The sequence below is a fragment of the Hippocampus comes genome, unplaced genomic scaffold (genome assembly GCF_001891065.2).
Source record: "Hippocampus comes isolate QL1 unplaced genomic scaffold, H_comes_QL1_v1.1 scaffold177, whole genome shotgun sequence".
NCBI lineage: Eukaryota > Metazoa > Chordata > Actinopteri > Syngnathiformes > Syngnathidae > Hippocampus > Hippocampus comes.
The window spans coordinates 1,332,019-1,357,546 of record NW_017806158.1 but is presented as its reverse complement, the minus strand read 5'-3'; the positions used below and the strand labels follow the sequence as shown (position 1 = coordinate 1,357,546).

General features: G+C 41.4%; 1 long non-coding RNA gene across 3 annotated transcripts in view; it reads left to right on the top strand.

The window, feature by feature from the left end:
- The window catches only part of LOC109531158 (uncharacterized), a 43,991-nt gene extending 30,462 nt beyond the window's left edge, over positions 1 to 13,529 (top strand). For all 3 annotated transcript variants that reach the window (XR_002171125.1, XR_002171126.1, XR_002171124.1), the window contains one exon: positions 12,042 to 13,529. This is a non-coding gene — a long non-coding RNA (uncharacterized LOC109531158). The remainder of the gene's footprint in view (positions 1 to 12,041) is intronic.
- Positions 13,530 to 25,528: the final 11,999 nt, after the last annotated feature.

The window sequence follows — 25,528 nt, the reverse complement described above, 5'->3', positions numbered from 1 at the left end:
CCCACCCCCCTCGACAGCAATGACACATCCTGTACTACGTTCTACATCCTTTTCACACAAGTATGGACAAAACTGCGACATGATATACTGCCCGTGTGTTTGCCCAATGTCGTGTCAGCGGTGTGTCATACAGCTCAAAGCTTTTTTGCTTCGCGCCGGTTGGAGGAAAAGGGCGTCGTGATCGTTTCAAAAGAGATCAAGCGCTTCTGGAGGTGCAAGCCGCGTGTGTCTGTGCCTGTGGTAAAAAAAAAAAAAAAAATCAATGTATGATACACACTCTGCAGCAAACAGTGACCTCATGGTTTCCCCCTCATCCTCGGACTTGCTAATTTGTGTTTGTGTGTAGCAGGCAGAAATGGATTGTCATCGTCACATTTTAGGGTAGTCAGCCTTCCCCTCAAATGGTGTGTGTGTGTGTGTGTGTGTGGCGGTTGGGGAGGGGGGGGGGGGGGGGGGCGGAATGCTTGCCAGAAACTTGGGTCTTGAACGTGACGGTCGGGGGACCTTTTGAGGTACGGTGCATGTGGCATTCAGGTAATTTTTGCTCCTGCTCTTATTTGTAACCAGGAGCTTTTTTTTTTTTTTTTTTTCATTTTAACCGAATATTGCGAGCCTGTGAAATGCTTTATTTTAAGCAGGTCTTGAAGTTTAAAAGTTTGTTGTATTCCATTTTTTTTCTCCCTTTGGTGCCGAAATAGTGTGCGAGGTGATTGATGACTTGGATTTTTTTCCTCCGAATTGCTGAACATTTTGTGGTTGCTTCACAGGATAAGATGGTCTCTGGTATCTTTAGGAGAAGCCTCGTCTCTGTTTTATCTCTCATGATACATTGGCGTGACGATTTTATTTACTTCTTCCGTGGGGAAGCTCCAGCTGAGGAAGAAAGAAAACAAAAAACAAAAAAATAAAATAAAACAGGCTGTGTGTCTTTGTACTCTGATAGAATATCTTGGTGTGACCTTTGGTTCTGTTCGGGGCCTTTTAAAAGTGTCTGTTTTGCCATCAGCAGAGCACAGTAGCAAGAGACTCTGAAGCGAAGGAATACGCACGCAGTATTTTGGGTATCATGGAATCAGGATGACTTTCTCGTCTCGACCATCCACGTGCATATTTGTGCTCTCCCGTTGCATGAAGCCATCTGTCACAGGTTCTTCTGAAGGTATCAAACTAGCGAAACTGAAATCATTTCAACGGAAATGCAAAATAGGGGAAAAAAATTCCCCTCACGCTCTCTTTCCCCCAAACACAGCTCGACATCAGTGAAAATGAGGTTTCGCGCAATCAAATTGTAGCCTTGATACCGGCTGCGGGGGGGCTGGGGGGGCTCGTTGCTGCCATGACTGATATCCTTGAAGAAATGCCAGGGGCAGCAGCTTGGAAACTGCCTTTGACACACCTGTGGGTGGGAGTGACACACACACACACACACACACACACACACACACACACACACACACACACACACACACACACACACACACACACACAGGCAATGCGGTTGTGTTATCTTCGTAATTTGGCATTTCTTGCGTTTGCTTTGTGATTCGGTCAATATTTGATGTCTCACTGAAGTTGAGTACAATTGCACACTATAATAATGCCGAACACAATAGCCGCATCAGAAATGTCAGACAGAAACTCCGTTCAACTCTATGTTCCTTGTTGTGATCGACAACTATCCTGCACCATCATGAGGACCCGGTCTTGAATTTAAACTACCTCAAATTGCTCAGGTGAGACTCAAAAATATTTGTAACCATTTGCAATGGGATGCAGGACACTTCTACACAAATGCAAAACTACAGCAAGCAACATCGACATTTAATGTTCAGCACTGGATAAATAAAGTCGATCTCTCGATTGATTGACTGATGGATCTATTGTCAATGCAAAGGCAGAATCTTCATAGTTGATATTGATATCCACATAATGTGCACGTGTGAAGTTGTAATACGTTCTACATCCGGTATATTTTTCCTGATGTACTGTTTGTACCAAACGGTTAACTGGTTTAAAAAAAAACAAAACACCTTACTGTTCATTGAGCTGCCATGTTTAAGTGACAGTTGATTGGTTAGTGACAGTTGCACTCTGACTCACTTCCTACTTTGGCCCAGCAGCAAGTTTCACTCTTTCCGCCAATCAACCATCTGCCGCGCCTTTTGATCATGCCGCCCTCGCCCTTTATCCACAAATCATCTTACTGAATGGGTGCCCGCCATTCAAATTTAACCCTTTCGGCGGGAGATCCATTGTGTATCCGATGACATGCAGGCACTAGAAAATGGCTTGCACCTTGAACATGTTGCAGGCACATGCACCTCTACCTTACGCACGAACATTTCATGAAGATTACACACACGCACGCACACACACACACACACACACACACACACACACACACACACACACACACGCACGAAATCAAATTTTCGAACAGTCTCCTTTCATTTTACAGCTGTTCATCCTTCAGTTTCGATTCATTCGCTACAAGTAATTGAAGGATTGTTTTCATCTTTGTTGTATTGTGTATGACATCATTATATTTATCCAGTAGTATATTATTAATATTGATCAAAAATGAAAATTCTGAGAATGGCACATCCATTTTTATGAAATACATCTTTAGTTGTGTTGTTTTGTGGTGAATGTGGATCTGGTTTAGTTTTGATCTATGGAAATGATGGACCAGTTGGTTTTGTTAGTGACCAAAGAAAGATCCGTAAGCTTTTGACCTTGTAATTAATTTCTACGGAACATGCAACTTCCTACTCCTTGAGTGGCAGATAATATATGAAAATATAATGGATGAACAATTGTTTTTATTTTATTTTATTATTTTTAATAGGATCAACAGTTTTTATTTCATGAATTCACATTGTGTGTAGCAGTAAATCATTATCTTGTCTCCAGTGGGAAATTTTCGGTTGCAAATGATTAAAATGATGTACATGTTCGAATTACGGACATTCTCAGGATGTTTTTTTTTTTCAGTGAAGAAGCAAATACAAAAAGCTCTGCTGGAAAGTAATTTTGAGAACATTTATTGCAGAGACCAAAAAAGTCAAATATTTCATATTTTATTCATGTACTTTTTAGCTTACGCCATTCCTTTTGCCTGTAAAAATGCGTGCGTAATCACGATTAATTTTTAGTGAATTTGAGTTAATTATGACAGTTGCATTTTTAATTAGATTAAATATTTTAATCGTTTGACAGTATATATATATATATATATATATATATGACTGCTTTGAGATTCTACCATAGTGTTTTCAGCGAAAAAAATAGCAGAAGTTGTCAGTAACAGTGGCAATGTAAGATGGCTGCCCTCTGGCTTTGATAGTCCATTCGTTCGTGCCTAGTTGACATACACCATGACGGAAGTGAATTTGTTTCCAGTTCCAGATCAATTCAGCATGGACGATTTTGCTCTCCTGAGTGTCCTGCTATTTTGCTGATTGGACGTTGTCTGCTTTATCGTGGTTCCGGCCAGACATCTGTAAAAATTGTCATCGATCACCCAAACACTTATTTGCGGTGTTAAACGCACTGGGCGTGTCATTCTTAGTTTCTTTTCTTGACATCCCTTTGTGACTGTGATATTTGTCAGGAATGTCGCTCCTTCGCTGCCTCTTTAGGAGACAATTACTGAATTAGTAGCGGCTGCGCAACGTGGTTAGGTGCACCGGTAACCTGCTGAAGCTGTTGCTAGCTAGCTAGCTCCTTCTGCGTAAATAGCACAGAGCTTCCCTTGACCTCCCGACTACCCGTGGTAGGTGATGTGAGCCCAACGAAGCTTTTTGGAACCACCTCAATTGTTATTTTCCTTCGGAGAGAAGGAGAGGGAAGACTGTGTGTGTGTGTTTTATAATTGATTCCATCTTTGAATATTATTTGTCTATTATGATGATGTACTTGTTTTTGAGCAGTTTCAGCTTTGTTGTTTTTCCACCAGAATCGCTTTTGACTCACAATTGACATCCAAGCATCATGACAGATTATCGTGTCAAAATGCACCATTAGCATTTCTTTTATCAGCATTTTACATTGTATGGGAAAAACAAATCTGACACGTGATAGATTTGGATCTGATATTTGATCCCACAAAGCCTCCAAAACGGTCAGCAAACATTTCGAGCAGTTTTAAGTTTAAAAGAAGCTTTCTTGTTTGTTTGTTAGGTTTTGGGGTTTTTTTTGCTTTCAAGAGGGGGGTAAATCCAAAATAACAAAATGACTATATCTTCTCAACTATACTATAATTAACATTTAAAGTCTGAGGTCCTTTTTTTTTGTCTACAAATGTAGTGGGGAAATGTGTGATGTTTTTTTTTCTCCAGGCATTAGCTCAGTCAAACTTTTTTTTTTCAAATAATGAGAAAATTTGAAGTTGGGAAAAAGAAACATTTGATGTCGTGCATTTTGTCTGACGTCAACATATTCACTGCAAATGGGATTTTCCCCAAAAACATGTAAGGTTATCATCGAAAAATCTTCTGTCAGCAATGCCTTGCTGGCAATAAAGATAATTTTGCTTTGAACTGACAGAAATGCGCAACGCAAGCCTCCTTTTGTGCTGATGGAGCCATGGTGGATGGAGCTCTGTGTCTGATCAGACTTGCATCCTGTGACTAATGTACTTGTCTCCTCTTGAAGAGCGTCCGTGCGTGCACAGTCATCGCTACAGTCAGGAAATATACTGCAAAGTCCAAAGCAATCCAGCTTTGATCAACAACTGAAACAGTCACACACCACGGGCTTTTAGTGTTTTGTCTGCCTTTTAAGCCACAATAAAGCCTGATGGGCCTAGTCGCGAAATATTGATTGATAGCTTTTTTTATTTTCCCCCCAGAAAGAAAACGTACTTGTGTTCTGTGAAGAAATCATAATTTACAATTTTCTTAAATCCTATTTTTTTTTTTAAATCTGCAAATGCCACAAAATGGACTAGAGGGAAAAGTAGTGGTGCTTGCAAATCTTCCTCTCGCTTAGCTCCTGGGACTCTCTGTCCCGATCAACCTTCTTGTGTATATCGAAGATGAAACTGTCAGGATGTTACACTTTTGCTAATAGCCGCATGTGACAACAATGAGGATTTTTGTATTGCTGTGATTCACCATTGTGCTAGACTGGAGTCATTGTGGGCTGTGACTGCGATCCAGTGTGGCTTACTTAGTATGCGTTGCGGCCGTCTCCTTGTTTTTTAAAACAAATAATAGGGCGAATAGTTGGGCTGAACAATATGGAAACGCAATTGAATTGCAATCGCCCCCATAATCTTGTGTTTTTGATCTAATGTGTGATTATTTTATTTTTTATTTTTTGGAGTTCCCTCTCCCATATACTTTTTTTTGACACAAGCACAAGCAATAAATTAATAAATAAATAAAAATAAATTAATCTGCATTACAAGAAACATCAGATTTATTTTACATAAATGTTTTGGTCTTGTAGTTAGGCTTATGCTTAGAAAAAAAAGAATGAACCAGGAATTAATATGAAAGAACATCTCTTCATTTCAATTAGTTAGTTTGTTAACTTAAAAAACATTTTTGACTGGTAGTCTTTTCAGTGTGTGTGTGTGTGTGTGTGTGTGTGTGTGTGTGTGTGTGTGTAAAACGCCGAGCGACTGACAAAAAGTTGCAGTCTTTGCAGTCTGAAATTTCCATTCTACTTGTACAGCACTGCAAATTTTGTACTGTCATTTGAATGAGCGTCTTTTTGACGTAATCACCAATATGCGAAACTTTCCAGGACTATATGAAGCGGAACCGCAGCTTCTTGATTGTTTAAAGAGAGATGGGCGCAGTCCTCATCTCATCCTGTGTCTCATTTCAACCGACTGTTGTCAATCATCCATCTTGATCCAATCAGCGCGTCTTGTATATTGTGTTGGATGGGTCCTTGAGACTCCTCTGTCAAGGTGGCTCTATCACTGGCATTCTCTTGGAAAGACCACCATTGACATGCAGAAAGGAAAAGCCGAGATCTGAAAATGTTATCCAGTACAGTACTAACCGGTGTGGCGGACCAATGGGGGGCCCGGTGGGGGGACCTTCCACGTCTCCATGAGAATGCAATCATTTCTATGCGAGCCCATCTTTAATGCGGGAGTTAATTACCAGCACAATGAGCCTGCAGATGGCTGTTCCTGCCTCACAAGGCCGCTGGCATTAAGGGGTATCACAGCAGGCAGCCCTGCTCAGAAGGAGGCCAGGCGAGAGTTTATGGGTCAGGGCAGGTCACCGCGGGTTGCATGAGTCCCTTACTGGATCCCGCTGGATCGTTCCAGATTTTCCTCAGCACTCAAATGCCTTTCAGCAGGAGAGGGGTGTGAAACTCGGCATGTACCGTAATCCCTCGTTTATCGCGGGGGGTTACCCTCCAAAAATCCGTGAAGTACTTCTGTTTATTTTTTACAATTATTATTTATATACAATAGTGTAGGCGGCCCGGTGGTCCAGTGGTTAGCGCGTTGACCTCACAGTGCAGAGGTACCAGGTTCGATCCCGGCTCCGGCCACCCTGTGTGGAGTTTGCATGTTCTCCCCGGGCCTGTGTGGCTTTTCTCCGGGTACTCTGGTTTCCTCCCACATTCCAAAAACATGCATGGCAGGCTGATTGAACACTCAAAATTGTCCCTCGGTGTCATTGTGAGCGTGGATGGTTGTTCGTCTCTGTGTGCCCTGCGATTGGCTGGCAACCGGTTCAGGGTGTCCCCCGCCTAGTGCCCAAAGATGGCTGGGATAGGCTCCAGTACCCCCCCGCGACCCTTGTGAGGATAAGCGGATCGGAAAATGGATGGATGGATATACAGTAATACTGTATTAAATGAAACCAAAGAATCAACCTTTTTTTCAGGCCCAAGCTTTTTAAAAACACTAAACAAAAATATAAATGTTTTCTTACAAACAACTGACAGTCTTAAGAAATATTGTACAGATCGTTTCGGTGATATTGTGGGTTTTGTCGTGGAGAAAATTTGGGCACACTGGACAGCTATGAAGCATGGAGACTGTTGACATTAGTCCCATAGCCAATCAGGCTGTAAAGAACAATGCATTGTTTAAAAAAAAAAATCCACAAAAAAAAAAATCTGTGAAATGGCAAAGCTGTGAATAAAGAACCGTGTTAGAGCGAGGTTATACACTTATTAAAAATATCTGTATGTCATCGGCACTTTTCTGTTGTCATGATGTTCTTTTTTTTATTTTTTACAATAAAATAACTGAAAAAGAAATTATCAAATAACTTAGATGTGCTAAACGAAGTCACATCATGAGAGCCACTGAAATGAACCAGTCAGGGTTTCACCTTACTCTTGATATTTGTATCTATACAGGTAGTGGCACTAGCGGGTGGAAAATGTTGGTCATATTAGCTAACGCATAATTTCACTCCACAAACTTACTTTGCTTGCACAGAAACCAGATTTGTGCGATTTCATGGTAATCGGTCTACACGTCCTATATAGCCTTGTTCCTTGTTTTTTTTTTGTTTTTTTTCCTGCCCCTTCTTGTGTTCTGAACCAAAGATAGCCACGGAAAAGAATTGCCCATTGCCAGATTAACACACTTTAAAGTACGAGTTAAAATGGATAGAAAAACCAAAATGTCTGACCATTTGCACTTCGGCTCCGACACGGCTCCTATAAATAGTCCCCTATGAGCAAAAGCTTCCACTTAACCCAATCTTCAGGAAGGTTGTATTTGCGATCCTATTAGTCACTGGGAGTGCCGGTCACCTGAGAAGCACCTTGACAATGATGGCATAAATTTTTTCGAAAAATGATAGAGCCCCATTTGCCATGAGCCCTACCGCCGCCGAGCGTCATCGTCGTAGAGCTGTTGGCGGGAGTGAAAGATTGTGTGTCATCACAGTACTCTACAGCATCTCACATTTACCGTAAAGAATAAGAATTTTCACATCCCATCACCTCATTGAGAATCCTAAAATTTGATGCAAGTGAGCAAGTATACAGTGAGGATGACTCGGCCGACCGCAGTGATATAGGCTCGTATTCGGTCAGAGAAGAGAGGACGCATTGTTCAGACGGCGGAGTATACTTGGGGGCCTGGGAGGTCTCTTTCTGAACTTAACGGCACAATGAGAGACTCTGACAGGGGGAACAATGACCCTAATGTAATTGTAGCATTGGTGAGTGTCAGAGAGAGAGACATAAGGACTAGGGAGAGGTCGTGTCATGTTGATGAGCTGATGCAATAAAAAAAATTGAGGGAATTCAAAATTTCAAGGCAACAAACAAAATTTAAGTTGGGGCAAGTCAACGAAAATATTTGACATTTTGCTGTTGTGAAAATTGTCTTTCCTCCATTTCACACCAAATAAATATGAGTTCATCAAACAAATTGTTCCTTGTACTATCCTACAACTTGAAGGTGTTTGTTCAAACAACTTTTGGGGCAAACAACTTGCATGTTTTGTTGTGCAATATGTTAAATTATTGTTTTAAAAAATACAACTTTTTTTTTTTTAATGGCGTGGCTGATGAGCAAAGCATTCAGTCCTAGATTTAGACCATCTTTTGCACTTCTTCTGTGTTCAGCTTCCACATAGCACGTGCTGCTTGTTCATCAAATGAAGTGATGTTGCCTCTATATGTAGTCATCATAGTCATAATGAGCACATTGTATTTTAATATGAAGTACCACCATTGAAGGTATTTTTCCGAGCAGGTCACATGCACTCATTTAGGGAGTTTGTATAATCCCATGAATATCATTAAATGTTTCATCATTTCTCATTAGTATGTGTCTGTACACTGTTTGAGCAGTCACCCAAGACGGGCTGTGACTCATAAGCCAGCTAGCTCGTCAGCCATCCAAAACCCTCCGCTCCCCACCCTGCTTCAGTCATAACAGACAGTTTGTCACCCATCCATCCCCAACAAAGGGAGGGAGTGGTCGTTTTTGCCCATGACTGTAAACGCTGATTCTGTTACAAAGTTACACGAATTCCGTGATAGGCATCGACGGGAAAACAATTTAATTGGGACAAGGCTGAGCTACCGTACGCTTGTTTCCCAACATGATTTGCGGATGTCATTTATTTTTACGGTCAAAAGTTGTCACCGTGGCTTTCATCATATAGGGCTTTCTGTCCATTCATAACGTTTTGCTGGATTCCACTTTTCAGCACGTCGTCAGTGCTGTTGCAGCACATTAACAAACTGTTGCAACTTCAAATATAACATGGAATACTTCCTTGTTTTTTTTTTTTAATTTTTATTTCCTCAACCATAATGGAAAACTGATAGAATAAATGCCATTTGCCCAAGACTGTAGTCTATTTGTGCCCAGTTTGTCCTCAAACATAATAGATTAAGTGATTGGAATTTAATGTTATTGTCTCACTCACTGATATCGCGGAGGTGTACAGAATAGTCTCATCTGCATAAAATTGAACCTTTGAACCGACCTAAATTTTTCATATACAGTAGATGGAGAATAAAATGGGGTCCAACATTGACACTTGTGGGACACCCGTTTTTAATTCCAGCAAGGATGAGGTACAATTATCCGATGCCACACATTGAGTTATACCACCCAGGTATATATATTAACCCTTTCAGGGACAGCGGTTACTACAGTGGACAGCTTATCATGTTATCAGGTTACAGGGTGCATGAAAAAGTTAAAAGATTTGATTTAAAAAAATACAGCCATAAGGTAAAACAAAAACCTTGACAGTACTCCGTGGCTTTTGATCGGGATGCTCATAATAACCACTGCGGTCACATTAACAGCCAGTCTCAGTATAGATGGACCGCGCAGATGCTGTACCGTGTCACAACATACTGGGTGCTCTGCTTTTTTCCGATAACGAGTCAGAGTCTATTTGTGTCCAAAAGATGAAGCAGTTTTTTTTTTTTTAACTGGATCCTTAGTTGTCAATTTGAGTCCAAGGCAAAATCATGTCACGAGATGTTTGTTTTAAAAAACAATACAATTCCTAAATCTCCATGTTTAGAGAAAAAAAATGTTCATTCATGGTGTGATGTCGCAGGATGTATAAGTCATCTTTCGACTTTTTTTTCCTCTCTATAGCTACAACAAGAATCATTTGTCTGATTTAGTTTATCGATCCACGAGTCCGTGCTTGTGAACCAGCTCCTGCTCACACCTCTGCACCCAAGCTCAGCGTAGGCATGCAAATCTGAACCTGGGACTGGTGGGGGTGTCTTACGGGCTGGAGGACCACCTTTGGGTGCCAAGTTCAGATGTGAAAGGAGGACAAAAAAGAATGTTGCCCGCCTGGCTTCCTGGCAGTAGACCCGCTACCCAAGAGGATAGTTATGTGTCTGAGCTTGTATATACAGAGATGACTGTGGAGCACGGATGTGATAAACACTCCAGGCAGGGGGATCTCCATCCAGGAGTGGGCTCGCAATGCTTTAGTGATGAGGTCATTGGGGAAAAAGCCCACTTGAACCGATGCAGGAAAACATGCAGATATTACATTACTGGATTGCACGAGACCCATCATTTTCCCCTCAGTGAAATATTTCCTCATATTTCTCTCTTTTCACTCAGTAAACCTGAATCGTAACCCTCCATCAAGCCTGGCTTGATTGGATATGGCGGATTTTTTTTTTTTTTTTTTAAGTGGAGCAGGGTTGGATCTCATGTCTGCATTCTGCCAAATCTGTGTCTTGTTGTTGGTGCTGTTATGTTAGGTGTGAACTGTGGCCTTGCAGCGTGTTGGGTAACAGTGTTGCCTAAGCTGGATGTTGTGAAGGTGTCGTAACGAGTTGGACCCAGCCAGGCTGTCATGTGAGCCCTTGTTCTCTATCATGCCCTGCTTGGGACGTCAGAGCATGTGTGCATGCGTGTGTGTGAATGCCTATACGAGGTGGCAGCCTTCGGAAGGAGCACACAGGTCAAAGGTGAATCTGTGACTCATGGCCTGTGGAATTTTTTTTTTTTTAAATAAAATAAACACAGGATGCCAAAACATCAAACACGCATGCGCAGACTCTGCAAACAGCACCAGGAAACAGTCATTTATTAAAAAATGGGAGATGAGATAGTGCTCTCCAATTAAACCTCCTCAGCAACATCCGGGTTCCAGGAAGTTGAGACATGAGGGGGTTTCCCCCCTTCAGACTTTGTTCGCTTCGTGTTCCTTATTATTGATCAAGTAAGACGCATTGCCCCACCAGGCAAGGCACAGATGAAAACGTTTTTGGAAAAGAAACCTCATTCTTAGAACAAAGGTTAAAGGCTACTAAAACTCATTAATGAAACAAACAAAACACGAATTTGACTCAACACCGTGCTTAATTAAAATGTTAATGGTAGATGATTCTACTGAATATCAAATGAACATAATGTTACAGCTTATTTCAGTCATGTTCATAATTTCGCAAAATAATGCAAAGGGGCATTTTCACTTCAGCGGATTTCATTCTGAGTCCATTTCGCTCTAAATCTTTTCTGTAATTTAAGATTCCAGTAAACGAGTCTCCTCAACATTTGAGTTGTATTGTCCTTTAAGTGATTGAATCAGATGAACACAAGACCCAAAGCTCAAACCTATTTTTTAAAATATGATGTTGACATGAATGACAATTTCCCAGAACACATATACACTACAAAGGTCTCCAACCTTACCTTTTTTTATTAAATAAATGAAAGCCTATTAAAAACTTATTTGTAAAAACTTAAATGCACATTAACTTATTGCTTTTACAAGTCTGTCACTTACAGTGTCAATTTGTCAATTTCTATGTTTGGTGTTCATTTCAGAGATAGTCGGTATTCACCCGGCCTGGTTGGCTGTGAGAAAATTAACTTCTTAACTGTATAAAAATATACAGATTAAAGGCGAGAGGCGCGTATTAAAAATGAACGAGGATAAAATCCAGTGGCTGGACAGAAAAGCAATGCTTTTGTAGCTGCGTTGATGGGGCGAAACAAGCTAGCCAACGAGGGAAAACTTCCCCTGAAAATGATAGGTTGAACTTGAACTGAGCTTCCTTCACTGTCATGGAAATTTGTGACTTTTTTTTTCTACTTTTAGATTTTCACACCGTCGACACAACGTCAAAACAATGGTTGACTGGGAGAAAATTAAACAAACTAGTCCTGGGGGAGCAATTCAAGATGGCTGCCACCTGCGTGTCAAGGTTTCAGGTGAGTCATCCTGTCAAGACAATCACTGAGCCTCAATTTCTTTTTGAATTACACTAAGGGATTGATTAAGGACAAATTTAGTCAGTTCAGATTAAATTTAATACTACATTTGAATCAGCACCCAAATTAGTAAAGTGTGCGCTCACGGTGAACGATTTTTTTCTCAGAACACTCTCAAGATAAATGTTTTTGCTCAATATTGCGATTGCAATTTAGTATGCAAGCTTTTTTTTCCACAGTTTTCTTCCCATGTATTTCTGAACCATCGCAAACGATAAATTCATCTGTATTACAACAAACAAAATCAGATTTATGATGCCAAAATATTTTGGGTTTGACTGGTTTTGGCTCTCGCTAATATAAAGACAAATGAACCATGAATCAATATGAACGTTTATTTCTCTACTTCAAAGTTTGATTTGCATTCACAAAAGCAACTTCGTAAAATTCGACCAGACAAGAGATTTATCAGTCCGATAACAAAAATAATGCAACGTTTCAAGATTCATGAAACTCGGGCTTCCAGTGTGTGTTCAACCTGATGAACGACGCCAGTTGTCCTGTGGATAAAACACCATTTAAAATGTTTTTTAACTGTATATTCATCAATACACTCAGACCTAAAATGTTTCAGTTGTGAACATTTATTATACCGAAAATAATCTACCTGTGGTTGTGTGTATAAGCATAAACCTGTATCAAATATGTTTAACTTTTTTGTTGTTGTTTATTGCAAATAGACATATTAATTCGTTTTATTTTTTAAAAAAAAGTTTGTAAAGTTTGTCGATTGATGGTTGCTGTTGTCATCTGTTCAGTATAGCTGGACATATGTATCAAGTATTGAAGCAAATTGACAAACGATGTGGCTCTGATTCTTGATGGGTTGCAGTCACAGGCAAAATGCTTTCAGCAGACGTCCTGCTGATTCACCCGAAACCAATTTGCAACGCAAAGGATGGTACGGCAAGTAGAGAAAGAAGTCAGGAAGTCTATCTAGGCACGCACACCGTCATGAATGAACATATACTCTGCGTGTATGTGCGTGTGTCTATGTGTGTGTGTGTGTGTGTGTGTGTGTGTGTGTGTGTGTGTGTGTGTGTGTGTGTGTGTGTGTGTGTGTGTGTGTGTGTGTGTCTATATATACATAAATTGTGCTTTTTACAATTTATAATCAGATTGCTCTTTAATCAAAAAAGGAAGATGAGTCTATCCTTACTCTTAACAAGCCCTGTACATGTATTTTGATTTATTTTGTGACGTGTCAACCAAAACTGTAGATATTAAGCACTGTACGTGACCTGTAAAATATAATAAGCCTATTTAGAATAGTGCAGCACTCTAGTCCAGTAAAATAAAATGGACCTTTGTTTCAGTACGTTTTTTTTATTTTTAATACCCACAAAGAAGTGTGGGAGTGGGACCATCACACTTGGGGCTTGTTTTTTTTTTCTTCAGGTCCAAAAGCTATACATTTGTGAAGGTTGCGTGACTCCAGAAATGTGCTGTTCATAGCAATTGTCTCCCAAACACAACAGCTAAAAAGCATTTTCACTTTTCTGCATGACAATGAACTCAAGCTTACTGTATTCACGCAAACAAAAGAATGAGGATATATTTTCTGGATATGTCTGGCCCAGTCCGAGCCCTGATCTAAATTCAATTGGAAATGTTTTGGAGACGACCTGAAAAAATGTGCATCACCTGCTTGTGTGCAGGTGATGATGCCCTTGGACACTGACAAATTTGAAGCTCCTTTCCTAGGAAGCACGGGCAAATTTTTGTCACATCCACTTGGGAGTGCCGACAGACTCAACATTCTAATTAAAGCAATTGTGCTTGAACAAATTATTTTTAGGGCTGTGAACACATTTTACGCTTTTTGTCACCAGAAAGACTTCTCATTGACGTATACTGGGTTATAGGTCCCTATTTTTGTATCATACATGAGTATGGTCATGCCATTTTGTACATATGGACAATATGGTATTTGAACCGGACGCTTTTGAACGCTTTTACAACACATTAAAAAAAAAAAAAAAAAAAAAAGCACAAGCTTGAGTCACGGAATGATGCATGTCATCAGTAAAACACTTTGATAGAATAATGCACCACTGCGGAATTTAGTAGCTGTAATACAGTACTGCATACACAGACCCAATGCGGCATAGAATTACTCATGATACTTATAGAATTTAAAAACGAAATATAATTAGGACATGATCATTTTTGCAACTGCCACTACTATTATTTGACAGAACTTTTTTTTTTTTTTTTTTTTTGGGGTGTGGGGGTGTGTGAAAGTTAGTATTCCATGAGCCGAAGAGCACGCACAATTAATTGCCTTTCTCATTTTGGAACATTTTTGGCATGCAAGAAAAACCACCAGCAAGCAGAATCCATTTGCCTGGATTCAATCTTTTGTGGAATAGTGTAACCCGGATAACTGAGAAGCGACACAGACAAAACACACACACACACACACACACACACACACACACACACACACGCACACACACACACACAATTTTTTTGCAAACACATTGATTTTTTTTTTTTTTTAAATGATATTGTGACAGTCAATTAAAAATGACCTGGCAATTGTGCTAATAGGTGAATGATTTACACTTGACATTGGATGTGAATTTCAAACACATTTATTGATGTTGAAATAGAGAGTACATGGGAGCTTTTGAATCATAATAATAATAATAATTTGATTAATACAGTATGCCGAAAACCATTTGAGACTCAATTCCTGGAGTTTTATTTTGATTGCTGGATTCAAAAATGAATATGGGATTGCAACATACATAATGTTTCTTCTATCGTGGATCACCATTATTACAGAATGCCATTGCTTGTTTTCATGAAGATTTAGTTTGAACAAATGCTTTTTTTTTTTTTTTTACTTACATACATATTATTGTTTCACACAATCTTTTTGGGAAATGCTTTAGAATGTTTTTTGTGCCTGCATTGTCACAAATAGGTCAGCATTTTGAAGAAACCTGCTGTTAGTTTGATGAGAAGCTCATTTCCAAATTACATCCTATAACTACCACAAGATTTTTTTTTTCGCAAACTTTTCTTCTCTCACGTGCTCAATTTTGCTCAGCACTTCCAAATTTTTGCCCAACATGAAAAAAGCCACATTTACAGCACAAAGCAATGTTGTTTATTACATGGATCGAAAAATATACAGTCTGTACATCAAGCTACACGAATGAAGAAACACTTCGGAACAAATTTATGCCATACAGAAACACTTTCCAAAGGTCAGTCCTACTCACTGGTTGGTATTGAACATCGAATCCCATTTTTTTACATCCATTTTCAGAAGGTTAAAGTATATTTCCCCACAAAAAAAAAAAAAAAAAAGTTCCAAATCAATTTTTGTTGGTAAAACAGTCCTGTGGCTCCTTGAGCATGAACAACTTTCAAACTGAGCGTTTTTTGCGGTGTTAGCTGGTGAATATGGCCGTGCTCATGACTCAGTGTTGCTCATCGAGTCGGCGATGAGTCGCCCGCCATTTCTGAAAACCCTTTCTCGGTCTCTTTGTTCTTTGCGGTCTGCTTTCCCTTGCCGAGCTCTTGTATTTTTACACGTTGTTTTATCATCTTTGTGCTATTTGTGCACACCTGGCAAAATGTCCATTCGGCTTACGTGATTTTTGTTTTGAGTTTGTTGCATCCTCTGTGTGTGAAGATCCCAGGAATTTGTTGATGTCGGGGGAAGGGAATGGAAGAGGAGGTTCCATTTTCTCTACAGAACAGTTTCAATGTTGGTTCTTTGTGATTTCCTCTTCTGTGAAACATAAAATGTTGGAATTATTATCTGGGTTTTTTTAATGCTATACAAATACAGTTGAGTTGTATGATGTTAATTATTTGTGTGTGTGTGTGTGTGTGTGTGTGTGTGTGTGTGTGTGTGTGTGTGTGTGTGTGTGTGTGTGTGTTGGAGGAAGTGGGAAGGGACGGAAATGACTTGCCTCCTTCAAGAGAAACTTATCAGCCATAAAGTCAACCGTTTGTGACGTGCCTGCCCACGCGGACTTGCCATATAGAATATTTGATGATGATGCCGGGAAACGAACAAAAGATGGAACCATGATCAAGCTCAGATGTTGTATGTCACACCGCATAGCCCCAGAGCGTTTCTTTAGGATATATTTGGTTTTTGATTAATTACAAACTGCATTTTAGGGATTGGGGCGATAATTCGCTCTTCGAGGGAATTCTCTGCAACCTCTTGCCGCGGCTTTTTTTTTTCCCATGACAATGAGGAGGGAGGGTGTTCGGTAGTGAGCTTGTACTTGGTGGCTAAATGTTGTAAAGGGTTTCCTAATATGGGCCGTCTTACAGGAGCACCCTCCTCCCCCCGTGACCCCCCCTTCAGGTTTCAGCCAGTGATGACACAGCTCGGTACGACTCACTTCCCCATTAATTGGCTGAAACCAGTTCTTACAGGATCCGCCTGTGATAAATGTGAGAGTTCTGAGAAGTCATTCATTTCTCCTCGCTGCAGCGGCAGAGGCGGCACTGCGAGTGAGTTGAACGGGTTCATCCGTCTGTGTGAGAGTGTGAGTGTGTGTATGAAAGAGAGCGGGAGGAAGCTGAGCGCCGAGTGGGAGAATGTGGCTGACTACAGCTGTCGCAGGCACCATCTGAAGACCAGACAACTTTAATTTTCCTTCTTTGTTTATTGGGAGTTTTTGAACACGGTGTTGACTTTTTGCCGCTGTTTTATTAGCTATTTCTATTGTACGCGTGTGTGTGTGTGTGTGTGTGTGTGTCTTTCTGTCTGTGTGCGTGCGCAGCGATGGGACTTGCACTCGTTGCCCCCCACCCCCTCAGTCTTCCTCCACATGGACGTAGGGAAGCGGTGGAGACTGCGAAGAACAGCGTGTCCCCCTTTGTGGCTGCCCTTGGGCGGGTGAGAAACAAAGATGTGACGTGATTTGTGCCCCCCCCCCCTCCTCACCAGCTCCCCTCCACCCTCCATACCTAGCCACCTCTATCTGTGTCTCCTTCTCTCTGTCTCCCGCTTCCTCGTATGTGTGTGGGTGTCGGTGGGAGCAGACTTGCCCCTCTGCTGGGTGCGGCACTGCAGCGCGCCTTAAGGGGCGCGCTCGGAGGCCCCCAGAGGGCCAAACCGCGACGGATAGGGGATCCCAACTGTAAGTACAGGGGCCTACAAGCCCCCCACCCCACCCTACCCCCACTGCCTCCCCCTCCCTCCTTTTTTCCCCCCCAGCTCACTGCCTCTATTCATTCACGTGCGCACCGAGGAAGGAATGTTTCCCCCCTCACTTTTGCCTCTTTCCCCGCACTTTCCCCGCACTTGTATAATTTTACTCCTTTCTTCTTCTTCTGCTTCATTGTACATTGACAGTTCTGTTTCCTTTCCAAATTGGACTCGTAGACACAGAAAAAAAATCTAATTACTGTTTATTTAGTTGTCAGCTAGAGGGGGGGGGTGGAGGAGAGGGGCCACTGTGGGGTCTGGCTCCACTCAGTATTGAAGTGTACGACTGTAGCGTGCTGACTCATGCTCCATCTTTCCAATTGGGAGCATGTGAGTGCGTGCGTATGGTCACTCCCCTGTGTGTCTCACATATACGCACTTGCACTCTGTGCCCCGCCTGAACTCAGCACTGACTGTAGACCGGGGCGGGGGCAGCCAGCACTGCCACCCTCCCCACCCTCTACTAGTGACAATCCATCAAAACCTCCCTGTCTGGAACAAAAAGAGCCAGTTGCAGCTCCAGCTCATGTCTTGTCCAACGCTATTTTTTTTTCTTCCTCACTGTCGCTGCGAGTGATTCTTTGAGAACAAGATTTCCTTTTTTTTTAATGGGCTGTATGTGGAATGAGAAGACGGAAAGACTTTAAGTTGCGTAAAGACAGATTAAGGAGTTTCAAGAACAATGTTCCTTTTTTCTTGTAACTCGAGCCCGCCGCAGTTACAGGAGAGCGGCAAGGCAATTTTACTCGCGGGCTGGGGTCAGCAGGGGCGTTCGGAGGGAGGACGGTGGGGGTTGCGACGTGTTTTATTACCACTGATCTCTATCTGTCCTGCACATGGAGCTGGATCCCGCGCCGGTTTACAGCACACGGGTGAGCTCGTGGTCCCCACAAGGCGGGCTGGATGAAGGTTGCGGTCTCACACCGCCGTGTTTTCACCGGCGCATCAGGAGGACACCTCGGAGCGAAGGATCACCTCATCTTTCTTCTTCAGGGCTCCGAGTTCCCTCTATACTTTCGGGCATGTCCTTGTGTGAGTACTTGAAAGCTACGATGTTGTTCGCGTAACTGCTGAGAGTAATTCATTCCAAAAACTCATTGTTTCAACTTATTTTGCCATTTTTTTTTTCGGTTGCCTGGCCGTTTTCAGAGTAGTTTGGCGAGCCGTGCCGGCGTCAGCTGCTGCGACTGCGTTTTTGTTTGAGACGCGGCGCACGTCTTTATTCTAGCGCTCATCCCGCTACCTTCCGAGGCCAAACGATAAAACGCGGCCCGTATCGCCCCTTTTGTCTGCCCTTATTGTTCTGCCTGCAGGAAGGGAGCATGAGTCAGCTACCAGATGCAAGCATGTATTGAATCACATCGACGTCTGCGAAGGGAAACAGAGTTGCAATAGGCTAGTGTTGTTGCATGTGCTCTCGCTTTTTATCTCTTCATAGTCTGTCCAAACTAGCAGCCTGCATGTACATTCTGGTAAGTGCTTCTCTTTTGAAACCTTTAACCCCGCATGTTGACTGGAAGATCATGGAAGGGCATTTATATAAATGGTCTTTTTTGTGTGTGTGTGTGTGTCAGGTATCTTTTATTTGCCGGTGAAGTGTTCTAGTTTCTTGTGTGCCGCCACCTCGCTACGCCGGACTGAGCGCAGCAGGCGCTCGAGCCGGCACAAGCGAGAGAGGGAAGGAGGAGGAGGAGGAGGAGGTGGAATGGGAGAAAAAAAAAAGCCTCACGCGAGTGCACAGTGAAAAGCGTCTGTGCCGTTACCTCAGCTGAACCCCCGAATGAACCCGTTGCACTCCCTTCGGTCGCAGAGCCAAGAGACGAATCACTCGAGTAGATTTGAAACAGAGAGGTACTGTTGGGCGCTGAGGCTCCCGGCTTCCCCTCCCGACGCTGCCGTCTCCCTCTTCCCCCTGTCACGGTAAGTGGGATTATAAGGCTTTTGTTCTGTCCGGTGTCCTCGTGCTCATTGACGTTGGTCACTCTCCTGGCCTGCCACATAGCTTATCAGACTGGTGTTGGCTGTTAAGATTACAAGGCGACAACAGTCTGTAGGCTGTCTGACATTCCGGGCTCTTTCATCTGACCAGCATCCTGTTTTGTCCTCCTCCTCCTCCTCCTCTCTTTGTCTCAGCTAGCATCAGTTCCCATTTCTGGGTGGGTGCGCTACCGTGATACTTCCCATTAATCCCAAGTCTTTATTTCTTCCTCCACGTTGACGTCTGAGGCTGGTTAAAATGCGGAACTAAGAGTTTATTGGGTGGATTCGTGCGTGCCAGTGAACTTATGTCAGTTGTGTGTTTGTGTGGGTGTGAAGAGTCCTTGAATTTCCAGAGAATCCAGACAGCACACACCTCATTGCGACACATGCGATTGTGACATCAGTTGTCATTGTAGTACACACGCTTCCCTTTTACACTTCCCTGTCCTCAACTCTCGCCTCTTGCTAAATGGTTTTTTTTTTTTGCCACTCCATGGTTCCAACTGTTAAGGTGGCATTTTGATAAAAAGCCAAAAGTCAGTCAGCAGGTGAGTTGTTTTAAAGCAGCAAATTCGTCATATTTGTCCCAATCATATAATAATGTTGGATAACAGTGAAGCAGACTACTTTTGTTTTCCCCCCATTGCCCACCCATAGCCCTGACTTGTTTTATATTGTGTAAATGTCTTATGCATTGTACTACTTACTGTTTGTACCTGAATTATTGCTCATTGCTGTCTTGTTTGTTTTTTCCACTTCTAATAAAGTGTGCTTCCAAAAGAAAAAAAAAGATGTATGCCTTGATTTTGATTCAAGCGGTGACCTCACAGAGCCGCAGACGTTGACCTTGAAGCCTCTCAAGAATCTCACGTCGGTCAAGAGAGGACAAGGAGGATCCATCACCACTCACATAGTCACGTCTAATGTTTCACATTCAAGCACTTATCACATTACCGCTATGCTATCGCCACACTGACATCATCTCCATTTTGGATTGCAAGAAAAATCTTTTTTTATAGCCCTTACGCTTCCCTCAGTTATGTAAATATCACATGACGTTACTTTGACACACCCTAAAAACATTTCTGATCACTAGTTTTTAAAGTGAATACATTTTTTTGTGATATCCTGTTAAAAAACATATCCATCATATTTAACCCTTTCAGGCACAGCGGTTACTACAGCGGACAGCTTATCATGTTACAGGTTATCATTATTGGTGCATGAAAGGGTTAATTATAGTATATCCTAACTCACTCTGTTTATATATTTTTTAATATACATGATTTTTCTGTTAATTTTAAGTCAAAACTATTCTTTTGTTTGCAACATGGAGCTGCATGTGTGACCAGGAAGGATAAAGAATACGGCCATGACCCTTGCTGTGCGTGAAGTGACGACGTCACGATTGTGACTTGTTGAAGTCCTCAGGTTCCGAAACCAACCACACCCCAGAGCATCACAGGCGACGCGCCGCTTGAAAGTCCAACATGCAAATTTTTCCTGCCCGAACATAGAGAGACCAAAACTGAACATTCGAACATCCTCGGGATGCCAATTTGAATGTGACTTGGTTTTAATTCCTGGCACACTGACCCACTCTCCAAATGTGCGCTTGTCATCTCTTGGGAGCCTCAAAGTCTGAGGGATGCTAAAATATCCTGTGACCTCATCACAAGTCACCCTTAAGCCTTTTCTTTATTTCGTTATCCTTTCACAGTCCCCAACTGTTAAAGCACAGAGAACTTTCAATATCCTCCCTCCTTTTTTTCCTCACCAAATTAAATAAAGACCCTTTGTTTCATTAATAAGTCCAAGGAGGTATTTTAAAAAAAAAAACATTTATAAACTCCCAGGATGTGTTTAAGCAGTCTGACTTCATGCAATGCATAACTGTCTGTCCCTTCATTAACATATGCAAATGTCAATATTTGACTGTTCAACAATGACACACACTCCAAGCCCAAAGGTTTCAAATTTCTGCATAATACAATATTGGATTTCAAAATGATGATGTTACCATTTGTGCTTGAGTTCTGTTGTGGGAAAGTACAGAGAGTATATATATATATATATATCTCAAAGTCTACAGTACAAACATTCATTAAGGAAAATAATGGGATTGTGTGACTTACTTTCTTAAAAACACACACACACACACATCTTAACAAAGCTCACGCTCAACAAAAATCTGAAAAAAATACATATGACAGACTCAATTGTCCAGATAACAATAATCCAATACATATAACAGACATAAAAAGACACATGAAAGTACCATAATTATTGTTGAGTATATCCATATTTTTGGTTTACTATCTGAGTGTATAATTAGTGTACAATCAAGTCATAGTGACCTCTAATGCTCAGGGTGTGGTTTATACGATTTTTTTCCCTTGCTGATATTTGCAGTCGCATTCATGCATCTCATCAGGCACACATTAAATCCCTCTCTGACTGTCAATCAAAAATGATCTTTTTAAAGTCTCATTTGAGACAGAGCTTGTATTGAATATTATATCGTGCGAGTGTAAATGGTGTGATGTGTGGATTTTTTGTTGTTGTTGTTCTCAGTGATTCCCAGTAAAGGTGCTGTGAGAGAGAATCAGGTTTGGTGAAGGAAATAATCCACTTTCATTGAATTGGTAAGTCACTTTTTTGAACGAAAAACAATGCGTCTTTGTTCATCAGTCAGCAATGTTGCGACAACGAAAAATACTTTTCTATACGATGGCAAGAGAGTACATCATTAAACTGTCACCTACATTGTGACATTTATGTTTGGCGGTGTACTGGTGAGATTTTTCTCCTGTTAAATATGTGCCGTGACTCAATAAAGCTTGGCAAACGTTTCTCTCTTCCGTGGTATGTGTCACTGTCAGATTATGGACACCTTAATATGAATGTTTAAACATCCTGCCCTTGTATTAGGTTACGTGAGTCACAAATGTTCTGTGTGGATTATCTCATTAGCTAAACACAAAAGGTGTGCGTGCCTCTGCGTCATAACACGACTGAAAGAAGGCCCGCGTTGAGCCTCACGTCGCTTCTTGATTTCTCCTTCGGCTTTTGTTGTAACCAGGAGTTTTGCCAGCGAACCTGCGTCACTCAGGTGTGTCCTGAACACACGGGAGGGAGAGAATGAATGAAATTAGGTAACAATAAGGCAAGAGAGTGGGCGTAAAACAGTTGCAACGAACTGTGTACCTGACACGCACCTTGAGCTTGACCTGTTTTACAAGAGCGCTGCGCGGACTCTCCTCCACTTTGAGCTTTTTTTTTTCTTTTTTTTTTTTCAGGCGGCGTTAAGCAAACACTTTCGGAGTGTATGCGTCATGACATTGGACAAATATGACTCAGCCATGTATCGCAGCCTCACCAACGCAAGGAATGTACACTCTCATACGATCGTTATGTACATGCAAATTCCCGAACATGAAACTTGGCGAATGGTCAACAGCCAAGCGGCTCCACAAGAATCAGCGAAGGAACAATTTGAGAGATTCATCACAATTGTACTGTCAATTTACAATAGACACAGAACACTGTCCAATAGGGTTGATATATTTGTGTGCGTTAACCTTCCATTATCTATCGCGCTTGTCTGCATTCGGGTCACAGGGACTATAAGGCAGCAGAATTCTTCAGAAATCCAGTGGCAGTTGTATGGCGGACGGTGCCCCCTTAACGTTGTGCCTGCCCCCCGCCAAGTAGAGACGAAGTAATGCGCCTTAGCAAGGTTTGTGTTTCTTTGCATCATTGCCATGAGTGTAGTACAGACTTGATATATACTGTGATGACTTCGAATGGCGTTAGATTTAGACAAGTGATGTAATTAATAGATACTATTCAGAAATAATTACAGTGAAGTAATTTAGACAATACGAGTGTATGTTCAAAACTGTGCCTCCCCCCAGCCCCCATTAAAATCAATCTAGAACTGCCACTGCTTAAATCAGCAAAGAAAAGTACATGTTACATTCTGTAACGAAATACAGTTGTGGCAGTGATTAGCACATCCGCATCTCAGCAGAGACAATCCGGGTTTGAATCTCAACTCAGACCTCTGCTTTGCTTTAAACTGGATTTAAACCCATTGCTCCACTTTGGAAGTGGAATCGAAGCCTCGCGTAGTCACTGGGAGGGTGAAGGTGAGTCACGCGGTGGTTTCCCAGAACCTTTGACACAGGACTGATGGCTCATTTGTCTGTGTGTCCAAACCGTGCATCAGCCGAGGCTCATCACGTCTACACGGTCTCCTATTATCCCTTTTGTGACCCGCGGGGACACAAGAGGAATAACAACTACAATGACCAAGGTCGAACTATTATTCATAAATTCTGACATTTTTTGGGGGGAGGAGGAAATCTATTTGTACTTCTGAGCAGTCTCCGGGGTGACTTAACATGAGAATATTTGTCATTTCTTGGCTTTCTGACATTCCCTCATTGAAATCTGGACAGCAATTTCCTCATACGGGATACTCCCAGAGCTCGGAATACAGCAGTCACCATTACGGGTAAAACAGATAATTGAAAATAAAATTCAACATTATGCTGAACGAAGCTGTTGGAATTAGTAAGAGCCTTGTACTTGTTTCTATTCAACGCGCTGTTCCCATCTTGGGTAACGTAGGACTCGGCATTAACTTTTGAACTCAGTCACTGTCAAATATATCTTCAGTCAATCTTTACATCATACAAAACTAAGGTATGCCTATTGAGATGACGAGACATCGACAGATATGGTCAAGCTGCACCGCACCCCCCCCCAAAAAAAGGGTGTGACCAAATTTGCGTTGCAAAAGATTTTGATTATGGGTCAATCATATAAGAATGAGTCAGTACATAAATAGAAAAGGCTCCACTCTCACACATGCTGAGGGCTAAAAAAGCAATGACTAGACTCCAAGCTCTAAAACTAAAGCACTGCTGGAGATTTTCAACTCCAGTGTTTTGGATTGCGCGACTGCTGAGATGTCCTGCTGACTCATGGGCAGAGATGATTACATTTATTCGATACGTGTCAAGGGAGCTTTATATGGATCCGATCCAGGACGGCGCCTCTTAAAGAGAACTAAAAGAACCCCACCTGAGCCACTCTTTTTTTTCATGAAAAAACTCATTGTTGGGTGGCCATCTGACTCATCTGGTTGAGTTGAGAACAATACACATGGTGGTATAATACCATTGATAGTGATAGTTTAAGTAGGACAGAGAAAATATGCATCGCCATTTTCACTAAAAACATCATCACTATGTAAACACTGAAAGATGCTTTACGTACAAATAGATAATATCAGCTTAGAGGGGGTAGAATGGAAATCAACACAAAAGCACCACACACCTCCAATTCACTAGTTATAAAGACAAACTGATTCCCATGTTGTGTATAAAATACAGAATCACAACATTCGAGTTTATTTAAAAACCACAATCAAATTAAAATGTAAAAATAAAAACAATGAAGTCTGGCTGGAGTGTCTGACGAAACAAATGTTAACTGCTTTGTTTTATTGTTTTTTTTTTTCATACGAGAACCAAACCTAGAAACAGTGTTACATTTAACAGAAAGAAAATGACCTTTTTTTGCATTGAGGACAACATTTTGAATAACTTCTTTTTGTTTTTTTTAAATAGAGGCACTGCAACTCCTACAGCTTTGAACACGAACAAAAATAAGAAGGCACTGAAAACTTAAAATGCCCTGGAGAACTTTTTGTATCGTTAGCTAGAATTAAAAAAAAAAAAAACATGTCTTTTATGGTATCCTTACTTTGTTTCTTTTTGCATATTTGTATATATTTTTTGTGTATTTAAATAGAACTAGAGATAACATTTTTTTCTTGAAGCTTGAGTCACGAATAACGTCTTAAAAATGTGAGGGAGAGAAAAAAAGTCAACCGTACAGTATGAGTTTGTATGAAAATGTATTTTCCATTCTAAGGGTTTTTTGCTGCCATCTACTGGTTAAACTGGCTTTTGTGGGTTTGAGGGTCTAATAATACTTTCAAGTTGTCAGATTTGTAATTTGCATAAGAATTTAGCTGTTAATTCGGCATTGGTGTCCAGAATGTGCCAATGCATACCGTCCAGTTGAGACGTAAAGCTTCGATTTATTAGAGTCACGGTTTCCACTGAGTGTGG